We start from the raw sequence: 11815 nt of genomic DNA, 5'->3' as shown, positions 1-11815 counted from the left end.
CGATTATTTAAGGATTTTTGCACTTTTACATATAAATAAACAGAGCACTGCTTTCACTTCCATGTTGTGCTGCATTCCTGCTGATTAACAAATATTTGCATCAAAACTTCAAGACTAAAGAAAATAAAATTTAAATTGAAAACAAATTGGCTACTTTCCTGGTTTATATTCCTGCTACATCTAACAAAATATTTGCATCATAATAAGACTTAAAATAAGGTTTTAAAGTGAGTAATATCTACTCTCGATTGCAGCCGCAACAATCAGGAAAGAGAAGCCAAAACATGTGCATCGCCCCCTGGTGGCTGGCTGCTTGATTTGATATGCAGCTGACTTGTCTTTGAGCGGAGCACTCGTTTTAAATGTCAACATCACAGTTGATCATAGTCATTTAATCGTGGGAAAGCCAGAATAATGATCACAATTAATATTTGATTAATTGTGCAGTCCTGAGTAAAAATATTTCACTTTACAAAAGTTATTTGATTGGCCGACGCAGTGAAGCAAAAGATGAAATTGGTTACATTTTTTTGTCCGACAACCATGAGTTGTTTGCAGGAGCCCCTTACATTGAGGTCCCTTACATTGAGGCCCCTTACATTGAGGTCCCTTACATTGAAGGCCATTACATTGAGGTCCATTATATTGAGGCCCCTTACATTGAGGTCCCTTACATTGAGGTCCCTTACATTGAAGGCCATTACATTGAGGCCCCTTACATTGAGGCCCATTACATTGAGGTCCCTTACATTGAAGGCCATTACATTGAGGCCCCTTACATTGAAGCCCCTTACATTGAGGCCCCTTACATTGAGGCCCCTTACATTGAGGTCCATTATATTGAGGGCCCTTACATTGAGGCCCATTACATTGAGGCCCCTTACATTGAGGCCCATTGTATTGAGGTCCATTACATTGAGGCCCCTTATATTGAGGCCCCTTACATTGAAGCCCATTACATTGAGGCCCCTTACATTGAGGTCCATTATATTGAGGTCCATTACATTGAGGTCCATTACATTGAGGCCCCTTACATTGAGGCCCATTACATTGAGGTCCATTATATTGAGGCCCCTTACATTGAGGCCCATTACATTGAGGTCCATTACATTGAGGCCCATTACATTGAGGCCCCTTACATTGAGGTCCATTACATTGAGGCCCCTTACATTGAGGTCCATTACATTGAGGCCCCTTACATTGAGGTCCATTATATTGAGGCCCCTTACATTGAGGCCCATTACATTGAGGCCCCTTACATTGAGGTCCATTATATTGAGGGCCCTTACATTGAGGCCCCTTACATTGAGGCCCCTTACATTGAGGCCCCTTACATTGAGGTCCATTATATTGAGGCCGCCTCTGCAGCCTTAAGGGCCTTGCTCAAGGGCAAGAGTATACATAGATTAATCTGCAGACTATTTTCTTGACTAATCGGTCAATCGTTTGTAAAATGCAAAAACTAAAATGTCATTCATGATTTTTTTACAAAAAATCCAAGAGGATTGATGATATTGTTACTTGAAAAATTACTCAAAAGATGACTCGATGAATCAATTATCAAAATATTTGTTTTATAACAAATCAATAAGTCAACATTATAAACATTTAGTGCAGGGCTGTGCTACTGAAGAACCTTGTGAGGCGTTCATGGTCCATCCCTGCAGATTCCTTCCAGCGGATGTGAAACCAGAAGGAAATAAATTCATCACATTTCACATTTGTAATCCCTTGTTCTTTGGATATTCTGTCAGATCCCCTCACATGAGTGTCATCAATAGAAACGACTAGCAGGATAGGTTTTCTTCTTCTAATGAGGTGTTAAAACACTTGGGGTTGTGGTCTTCATTGGTTTAGGATGGTTTGGAGGGTAGTGTGAAGTCGGTGCAGTTATTGAGGTAGTGTGTGTGTGTGGGGGGGGGGGGTCCTTAGTGAGAGTAAAGCTTACCTTTTCATTTCACACGTCAGCCTGGAGCTGACAGGTTGCTAAAGCAAAGGTATTTTAACATCCAATTTCAACTGTTTTGTGGCACAAATGTGCGAAACAAGGGGTGAAATTGAAAACTGGAGAGAGAGAGAGAGAGAAAGAGAGACAGAGAGAGAGAGAGAGAGACAGAGAAAGAGAAAAAGAGAGAGACAGAGAGAGAGAAAGAGAGAGATGAAGAGAGACCTAAACTAAGGAATGAATAGATGTTTTCTTTCTTGTCATTTCTTCAAGAATAACCTGACACACACACACATACTCACACACTCACACACACACACTCACACACTCACACACACCGATACCTTTAATCGAGTGTGCGTCATTTCTCACCTACACTGAAAAGAAGAAGTAGTGGTTTTAAATGTGCCGGATGGTCCAAAAGATGTGTGAGACAACACCAGAAAGAGAAGCTTTAGCTGAACCTGCCAAGCTAGGACCGAATACATCTTACAATTTAAATACAGGAAACAACTCAGTCAGGTTTATCAAGTATCGATAAGCAGTAGCAATAAGAGTACTAGTATCAATAAACAGTATCGATAAGAGTACTAGTATCGCTAAGAGTACTAGTACTCTTAGTAGTAAGAAAGATAAATATGAACCACAATGTTGAATTATTTCTTCAATGAGAGCATCAATTGTTTTATCTATCGTTTCAAATCAGTTTTTTTACATCTCGTCTATATGCACACAGCCTCCTTTACATTTGTCATTATAATAATAAAATAAATCACAGCGTCCGCAGCAGATGGAAGCTCAACTTTGAGCCCCTCCAGTGAGCCTTGCGAGGCTCTCGTCCTCTAAAAGGGTTAGCCCGGATTAAAGGGTGTTCCTGTCGCTCTTATCTAGTGTTTGAGCACTTGATCACGGAGGCGTGCCCTAATCCCAACATCGATGCGGTTCCATCAACACGCTCTCCTGGAGCAACTCGCAGGCAACAAAGGAGGGTTGCTGGGGCTTGTTTAGATTGGGTATCCCCCCCCCCCCCCAACACACACACACACACACACACACCTTTTTAAGGAACACTGTTTCTGCTGTTGCTCGCTTTGAGAGTTGATGCCAAACGTCTAATCTCATAAACTTCTGCTTGTTCTCTGCTGACGGACTCGAGATTTAAGATCTGTGAAGCGTGTGTGTGTGTGTGTGTGTGTGTTCGGGGGGGGGGGGGGGCGTTTGTTTGGAAATCTAAGTGGGAGATTAAGTGAGGTCGGTTGATCACCAGTGGATTTGTTTACAGCGGGCTTTAGACAGAGATGATAAGCTGTTTATGTCAGATCTGTCATGAATAATTGCAAATGTTTGGGTCTTCTGGAGTGTGTGACATGAAAGCACATGTGATGTGAATCGTATATCATTTTGTAAAATAACTTGTAATAAAATTGGGGCCTTTAAAATTCACAATATATCAACATGCATCATTTAAATATGTTTTTCAATATCATGCTCTACACCTTGAGCTTTTGTTCTTGTGATGACAATTATTAATTTGACATATTTCAACCTTCTGCTTCCATTTTATTCTTTTAATAAATGAGGGAAAGAAAATGAATTTACCCACAAGAACTCCAAAAGTGCTCGATTTAGGGCAATGGTTCCCAACTTAAGGGTCAAGACCCCCTAAGGGGTCGCATAATGAATCTGAGGGATTATCAGGATAGAAGAGAAGAACAGACTTTCTTCTAATTGTTTCTTTTTTCTTGTCAATTAGTGGATCATTTTACCTCTTCGGTCGTCTAAAAACCATTCAACTAAACCAATCGGAGAAGGGAATCACACATTAGGGAAAGTAGTTCACTTGAGCAGAAGATATAAAAATCAACATTTCAGGTGAGATCAAATAATTTAGCTTTTGTATTTAGATTAACAAAATGAGTATTTGTTGAAGCTGGAATCCAGCATCTGGGGGATCTGGCCCGACCCAATCAATAAAATTGAAAGTCCACGACTGTCCTAAGTGTCAGTCCTAAGAAAAGAAAAAAGAAAAGGTGGCACTTCAATTTTCAATCATCAGAGATGTCAATGCACATAGTTTATCCCAAACCTAGGTAGGTGGTTTTGTTGCCTAAACATTCATTTTGTAACGTAATGTCCCGATAAAGAAGTCGTTCCAAGCTACACGAAAAAAACGCCCTAAAGCATCCCCTGCTTTATGGTCTGTTTGACTCTAAATGGACCATAATGTACTTAATGAACATCATGCTGTATTGAAGAAGACTTGAAACTAGAGATTGAGACCATGAACTCATGTTTACAATGTTTACTGAGGTAATAAATCAAGAGAGAAGTAGAGTCATTTTCTCATAGACTTCTATACAACCAGAGGAGTCGGCCCCTGGTGGACACTAGAGAGAATGCAGCTTTAACACATGAAGCATCGGCTTCACTTTTCAGATCTGAAGGTTGCCGCCTGTTATGAGCACATCTCTGGTAAACACAAGATTTAAAGTTGTGCTTTTATGTGATTCTTTGTGAAGAAATTCAGTTTTTCCAAATCTGTCAATTAAATCAACTTATCAAGTGTTAAGTCGACCAAGAAATGTCTTGTAACATTCATGTTATGATAAAATGTTGGTCACAAATATAAATTTAAAAAAAGTATTGGTGCATTTATATATATATATATATATATATATATATATATATATATATATATTTATTTATATATTTTTATGTCTACAAAAAGGCAGAGACAGACGTGGTCAAACATGAGGAAGAAATGACCCTCTGCTTCCCTTGTGGGCCTGCTGGCTATTTGACAGGACTGTAGATCATACTCTTGGATGAGTTGTAATTGCAAGTGACCGTTTCTCATAAGTGGTTGTGTGTGTGTGTGTGTGTGTGGTGGGGGGGTGTTTTTGTAAAAATAAAAGGAGAAGTGTTGCTCTCGCTGTGGATTCTTTAGGAAATTGCTGTCGCACACGGAGGGGCTGGAGCCGGCCGGGGCCCGAGTCTGGCTCCCAGAACCATTACTGCGCCTGCTGGAGTCAAGTGTGTGTGTGCGTGTGTGTGTATTTTGATAGCACTGCAAGCTTTTTTGGGGGCCACACTGGACACAAGTTTGATATGTAAGGGGGGGAGGTACTTGTCTTAGTATTCTGGAGATTTAATGTTATTAAAATGTTCATTTCAAGGTCTTCTCAAAAACACATTTTCACCATAATCTCAGTTCTCATGGTGTGCTTCTGTCTATTTGGTTAAACAGGACGGATAAATATTGAACATAGTGTTTGTACTGTTGTTGTTTTTCCACATCAGCAAGAAGTTCCTTGTTGAGAAGGCAAAGCTATAAATCTCTGGATTCGCCACTCTGGTGAAAAACAGACTAAACATTGACGACCCCCAGTGCTGACCTTACACGCACACACGCACACGCACACAGGAATATGACACACATGAGCCTTTTCTGACCTGCTGTCCAACTGGTTAATAAGTTTTAACAATTTCTTGGTTAATGGTACAACAAGAGGAGATGAAGAAAAGGTGCTGAGGAGCTTTAGTGCTGCAGCTATCGCATTCATTCTAAGTATTGATTCATTATTCGTTCAATAAAATGAAAGTCATTTTAAAAATAGCCATCGCAATTTCCTGTAGCCCAAGATGACCTCTTTGAAAATTCTTGCCGAGTTGTTTCCTGTGAAGACCAGACGGCAACCTCCGGTTCTGAAGAGTGACGCCAATGAGGAAGTGTCTTAAACCTGCATTCCCTCTACTGACCAGCAGGGGGCGACTCCTCTGGTTGTATAGAAGTCTATGAGAAAATGACTCTACTTCTCTCTTGATTTATTACCTCAGTAAACATTGTAAACATGAGTTTATGGTCTCAATCTCTAGTTTCAAGTCTTCTTCAATACAGCATGATGTTCATTTAGTACATTATGGTCCATTTAGAGTCAAACAGACCATAAAGCAGGATACGGCGTCTCTACGTCACTGCTCCTCAGTCCAGATATGGTCACTTCCGTTCATTGGTTGCGAAAAAAACAACACGGCCGACGGCGGTAATCGAAGATGGCGACGGCAAAAGCGCCAAACTCGAGGCTTCAAAATAGTCCACAAACCGATGAGAGACGTCCACTTCTTATATAGTCTGTGGTGAAGACGGAAGTTTATTTTGAAAAGACTGTATGCATGTAACGAGCGAAATAGTGTAAGATATCACGTGAACCATTGTTAATAAATATGTATTTTCAACTCAACACTTCCTGTTTCTATTTCAAAATAAAAGCCCTCTTGCATCTTTCTGTAGACAGAATCCTCTCATTTGTTAACACAAGGCTTTTATTCTGAAATATTTGCAGAACAGTGTTGAACAAAATGCAGTGACCGTCACAGCTCCATGAATCAATGGAGTGGATTGTTCTTATCATTTACAAATGAGCACGGGCTTTTCATCCTTTTCCTGTCTAACATGAATATAAATGAAATCATAATGAAATTAAATGAAACATTCTGGTCATGAGGAAAAGGCGCAGTATGTTGAAAGAAGGTCTTAAGAGTTTAAATCTGATATTTAAAAAAAAAAGAATTCTACAATTCAACACATTTCTTCTATAAAATACAAAGAGCTCCATCATATAAAGGCATTTCTATTGGTTGGGGAGGAATGAGCCGTCATGTGAGTCTCTGTCTCCCTCTGGTGGAGCCGACCGGTGCAGAGTTGTGGTGGTGAAGTTTGGGAAGCACTTCAGTTTGCACCCCCAAAAACTGTTAGGTCGACCTTTGACCTGATACCACACACTGGGAGGACGACCTCATCTATCACCTGGATGTGGGGGTGTTGTGATAGGGGAGGGGGGGGGGGGGGGGGGGGATTGTGCCATGTTGGTTTTTAAGGAGAGAGTGTGGCTTTTATGTTCATGTACAAAAGTTACAGACAGAGAGACGCTGTCTGGTTTGATTCTGATTGGCCTGGGGGAGGCGGGGGAGGCAGAGAGGTCAGGGAGTCAGGGCTGATGAATGTTTTGTGATAGTCAGAAGGGGTTTCTTTGAGAGGGGGGGGGGGCGCAGTGTGGTTTGAATTAGAGACAAATTGAGCCCCTTAAAAAACGTCAAGTATTGTTTGGTGAGGTTGCTCCTGAAACGAGCAGAAGAAATGCTTATAAGCTTCTCTGTGCACTGCCAACCTCACATCACACATGCAGCGAGTTACCAAAAGATTCTGTTGAGATATTTAAGTGAACCTCAAAGGTAGTTTAGACTAGTGCAACAGGCTTGAATGTTTCAACCCATCGGAGGTCAAAGCAGAAACACTTTTCCTCGACAATATGGAGTTTTTGAGGCACAAGCTAAAGCTCAAGAAAAGAGCGAGAGCGAGAGAGAGAGAGAGAGAGATACTAAGAGATCCTTCCACAGAAGTTGCAGGTAAAGCGATGACCAACAGACCTTTTTCACAACCTTCAGTCCCAGTAGGAAAGGCCTTTAGCTTAACTTCAATAGAACTGAGCCTTTGTAACTGTACTTTTCCTACTAGATACAGATCTCCTCTGAAGAAGCCCTAGAGACTCAAACCAACCCAGATTACAATAATAAGAGATGAGAAGAAAGGATCCTCATGTTGTTCTTTAGATCTTAAACGTTTAGAACTAGTAGCTCGCTCGCTACCTGTTTCTGTGGCTCGCTAAAAACGAATATGTACATACATTTATATTTTAACACATTTGATTGGATAGAAATGTAAACAGGTCTGACACAAAATGATTATTTGCCAACTAGCTGTCTAAGCGATTTACGCTGCTCTTCAAGTTATCTAACATCGGTGACGCCCAAACATCATGATGTTAGCAGACTAGCGAGCTCACACCAGATCTGACAATGACCGGAGAAATAAACAGGCCAATAAAAGGCAAAATAAACATACTATTATTATGTCTAATGGAGGTTTTTTTTCACCCACAAATGTGAATTGTAAGTGTGCGTGTCTCATATGCGATGGTCAGTCGGTAAAAGATGGAACGTCAAGCGCCACTTGGCCAAAGTCCACTGCAACTTTAATGGGACTTTTCCTGCTGTTAGTGTAGAAATACAGACGGTAAAGGAGCTGAACGAGGATTAAAAGATTAAATTCTCCAAACTGAAGAAGAAGACAGAGGCTTCGTTTAGTGAGGAAACACAAAGAGCCTGTCGCCTGTGGCAGGATCTTTGTAATAGAGGTGATGATTGCGGTGACCATAAGAAGGAGCGGACATTAAGCCTGCTGCTGGTGATGGACAACATGGTGCTCTGAGTAGCTCTTGGTCATTTTCATTTTGTCATGTTAGCTTTCAGAGATTAAAAAGGTTGCGGACCTCTCGGTCTTATAATAAAGACCTACGAGTCACATCCTGAAGAAGTCAGATGTATAAACGGCTTTGAAGTGACACTGCACAGCGGCAGGAAGTCTCATCTTATGTAGACTGTACTCCAACAGGAGGGAAGCATGTCTGTCCAGGAAGATTCTTTATACCCTTTAAATAATGTTTCACACAACAGACATTAAAAACATCAAATATTACAGCAATTATTTACACAAGTCAGCAACACGGTCCAGTCTCCAGTGATATGACTAAATCAAACCAGGACTCAATATTTATGATTCCAACTGTAATACTGTGTGCTTGATCCAACTTATTTGTGATTAACTTCCTCTAATAAGACTTGTGGGTATAAAAGGCCGTCTGAAATGAAAGAAGTCTTGTTTGGTCTGAAACCAGAAGAGAGAAAGAGCGAAAGAGGAAGTGACGAAACCAACCAACACCAGAACCAGGACACAAGAGTTCACATAAGCGCAATGAGAGAACACCTTTACCAACTTCTGTTCGAGAATAAAGAGCTAAAACAAAGTCAGATAATGTAACTTATATAAAGCAGTTTACCTGGTGATTAGTTGTAGCCGACTGTTCATTTAAAAATGTCAGAAAATAGAATCACAATTTTCCAGAGCACAAAACTTATAAACTTGTTTCTGCTTGTTTTATACAAAACAATTTGCAGTGATTCAAATCAGAGAAAAGCAGCAAACCATCACATTTGAAAGCTGGAAATATTTCTCTCATAAGTTAAAACGAAAAAATCAATTAATCAATTATCAACATTGCTGATGTGGCCTTCCAGGTAAACAGTGTAATAAACATGAGAAAGCATGTTACCTTAAAGTAGACTGCAGCACTCGTTGTGTGTAGCGTGCACTAACAAACACAAACGTTTACACCGATGAACGTCACCTGCACGCAACGCGAAACTACGAATCCTACTGTGGCGATGTCCCGCCCTACTCTGCTTCTGATTGGCTAATACTCGTCACCTTCGCGGGTTGGATTGGTTAGAGTGAGGAAGTGAAGAATATGAGGGTAAGCCAATCAGAGGCAGAGAGGGGGGCGGGTCATGCCTTCGCTATTCTTCTGATAATACTGAACTTTTACTTAAAGGAACAGTGTGCAGCATTTAGGTTGGATCTGTTTGCAGACATTTAATATCATATTTTCTTTTGTTTATTATCACCTGAAAATAAAATGTATTTCGATACTTCTTCACGGAGTCCGCCATGTTGCTACGGTAGCCCAGAACGGACAAACCAAAGAGTGGCTCTATAGGTCCACATTTTTGTGTTTCCTCCTTCACGCTTAGTACACAGGAGAAGTTTCAGTTGGTTGCAATATGTAATCTGCAACCTCACCGCTAGATGTTGCCAAATCCTACACACTAGACCTTTAAAGGAACAGTGTGTAGCATCACGGTTGGAATATAATATTCATAACTATGTTTTTATTAGTGTATAATCACCTGAAACTAAGAATCTGTGTGTTTTCCTTCGCTTAGATTGATCACTTTTAGTGAGCGGGTCCTCTTCACGGAGTCCACCATATTAGACCACTATGGACAAACCAAACACGTTTTTTACGTTACCTGAAGGCCTTCGTAAGAGGAATAACAGGAGGGCGGTTCTTCAGTTGGCTGCAATATGCAACCTCGTCACTAGATGCCACTCAATCCTGCACACTGTCCCTTTAAGTAGTAGCAGCAAAGTCTGGCATTCAAACAGAAGTATTCAAAATATACTGTAAAAGTAGCCTATAATATGCAGAGTGTCCCTTCCAGAGAACATGTATTATATCAGCAATGTCAATTTATTCATTACATGTTACACATTATTCATTCCACGTAAAGTCAAAGTGCTACATTTAAAGACAAGGTATAGAGATAAAGGCATAAACAAAAGGACATGGGCAGCATAAACAACTTAAATATAAGTATGCAGCAGGATACACAAAAACACACATTAACAGTCAAACAGAAACCCCTGCGCGCACACACACACACACACACAAATACATTTACCATAAGTCTGGGAGAATATGAAAGTTTTGAGTTTGCTTTTTTGCTTTTTTAAAGTGTAAACATCACTGTAATGTTGCAGCTCTCTATTATTAGATTATTTGTTTTAATGGTTTGAATATGCAAAGTTGTTTGTAACTAAATCTGCAAAATAAATGTGAAGTAAAAAGTGCAATATTTCCGTCTGAAATCAGTTATTAAAACCCTTTTTCTTGTTATTGTGGTTGGTTTTTGTTTTGTGGTTATTTTTCATGATGTACTTTGGGAAACCGTAAACTGAGACTGAAATGGTAGTCGACTCCTCTGATGATGAATGGGAGGCTGACTTCATGTGTGTGGACTCATTAACTGTTTAAATACACACGAGAGCTTTTGATGGATGACCCTTCAATACCCAGAGGGGGCATATCTGCTGCATGAAGTACACAGAGCAAATATTAGGACAGCACAACGACACAGAAACAACACACACACACACACTGACAGAATCCAGACCAACGCAGACCAACACGTTGTACTTTTTACAGTCACAAAGACGGAAAATGTTCCTCGACTAAATGCTCTTTGAAAATTAAAAAACATTAGTTAATTTACTAAAGCTGTCTGGGTGTTTTAAAATGCAGTAAACTGATGTTCCTCTTCTTATATATATATATATATATATATATATATCTATATATATATATATATATATCTATATATATATATATATATATATATATATATATATATATATATATATATATATATATATATATATATATATATATATACATATACACACCTTTATACCTGGTTTTGTAAACTTAATAAAACATAATATACACTGGACATACAACTTATGGTGTTAATCGGTTTCATTTTCCTTTAAATGGTGTATTCACATTTAGACCACACGGTGGCAGCCTACACCGCCCAATGACTGTTACTCTTCTCTAAAAATATAAACATCTTATTCTGTGAAACTGTTTTAGGTTTCCTGAGATTATTGCACAAAAATAAAAAATAAAACTGTAATTGGATACTGGATACTTATATTAATGATTATATTAAAATAAAACATTTAGTATTCCACAAAAAATAAAACATACTGTTGCCACTGAAACACTAACAAAGGACTGCAATCACTGTAAATCATTTAACGACATTTAACTGTAATATTTCATTATAAACTAACTTTCTATCACTTCACAGGCTTTTACTTTAATATTTCACAATACTGTACTCAGAATTGTTTTATTATCTATTACACAAAATTTGAGTTTAAACTTTGCAAAGCACTCTGGGATTACTATACCGTAACTACAACAGCATACTGCTATAACAATCTGATGGGTGTTTTACTGTAAAATCACAGTACAATTCAGTATTACTACAACAACATACTGCTGTATCACAGTAATTATATGTCATAATTGTGTATGAAGTCACAGTACACAGCTGTAATTTTACTGTAAAATAAAACAACAACTTGCTGTTAGAGTAATGCAACTATTGGCCAGTAATTAAATGTGC

The sequence above is a fragment of the Anarhichas minor genome, unplaced genomic scaffold (assembly GCF_050575085.1).
Source record: "Anarhichas minor isolate MPS153535 unplaced genomic scaffold, ASM5057508v1 ptg000029l, whole genome shotgun sequence".
NCBI classification, from domain to species: Eukaryota; Metazoa; Chordata; class Actinopteri; order Perciformes; family Anarhichadidae; genus Anarhichas; species Anarhichas minor.
This window is presented reverse-complemented; position numbering follows the sequence as displayed.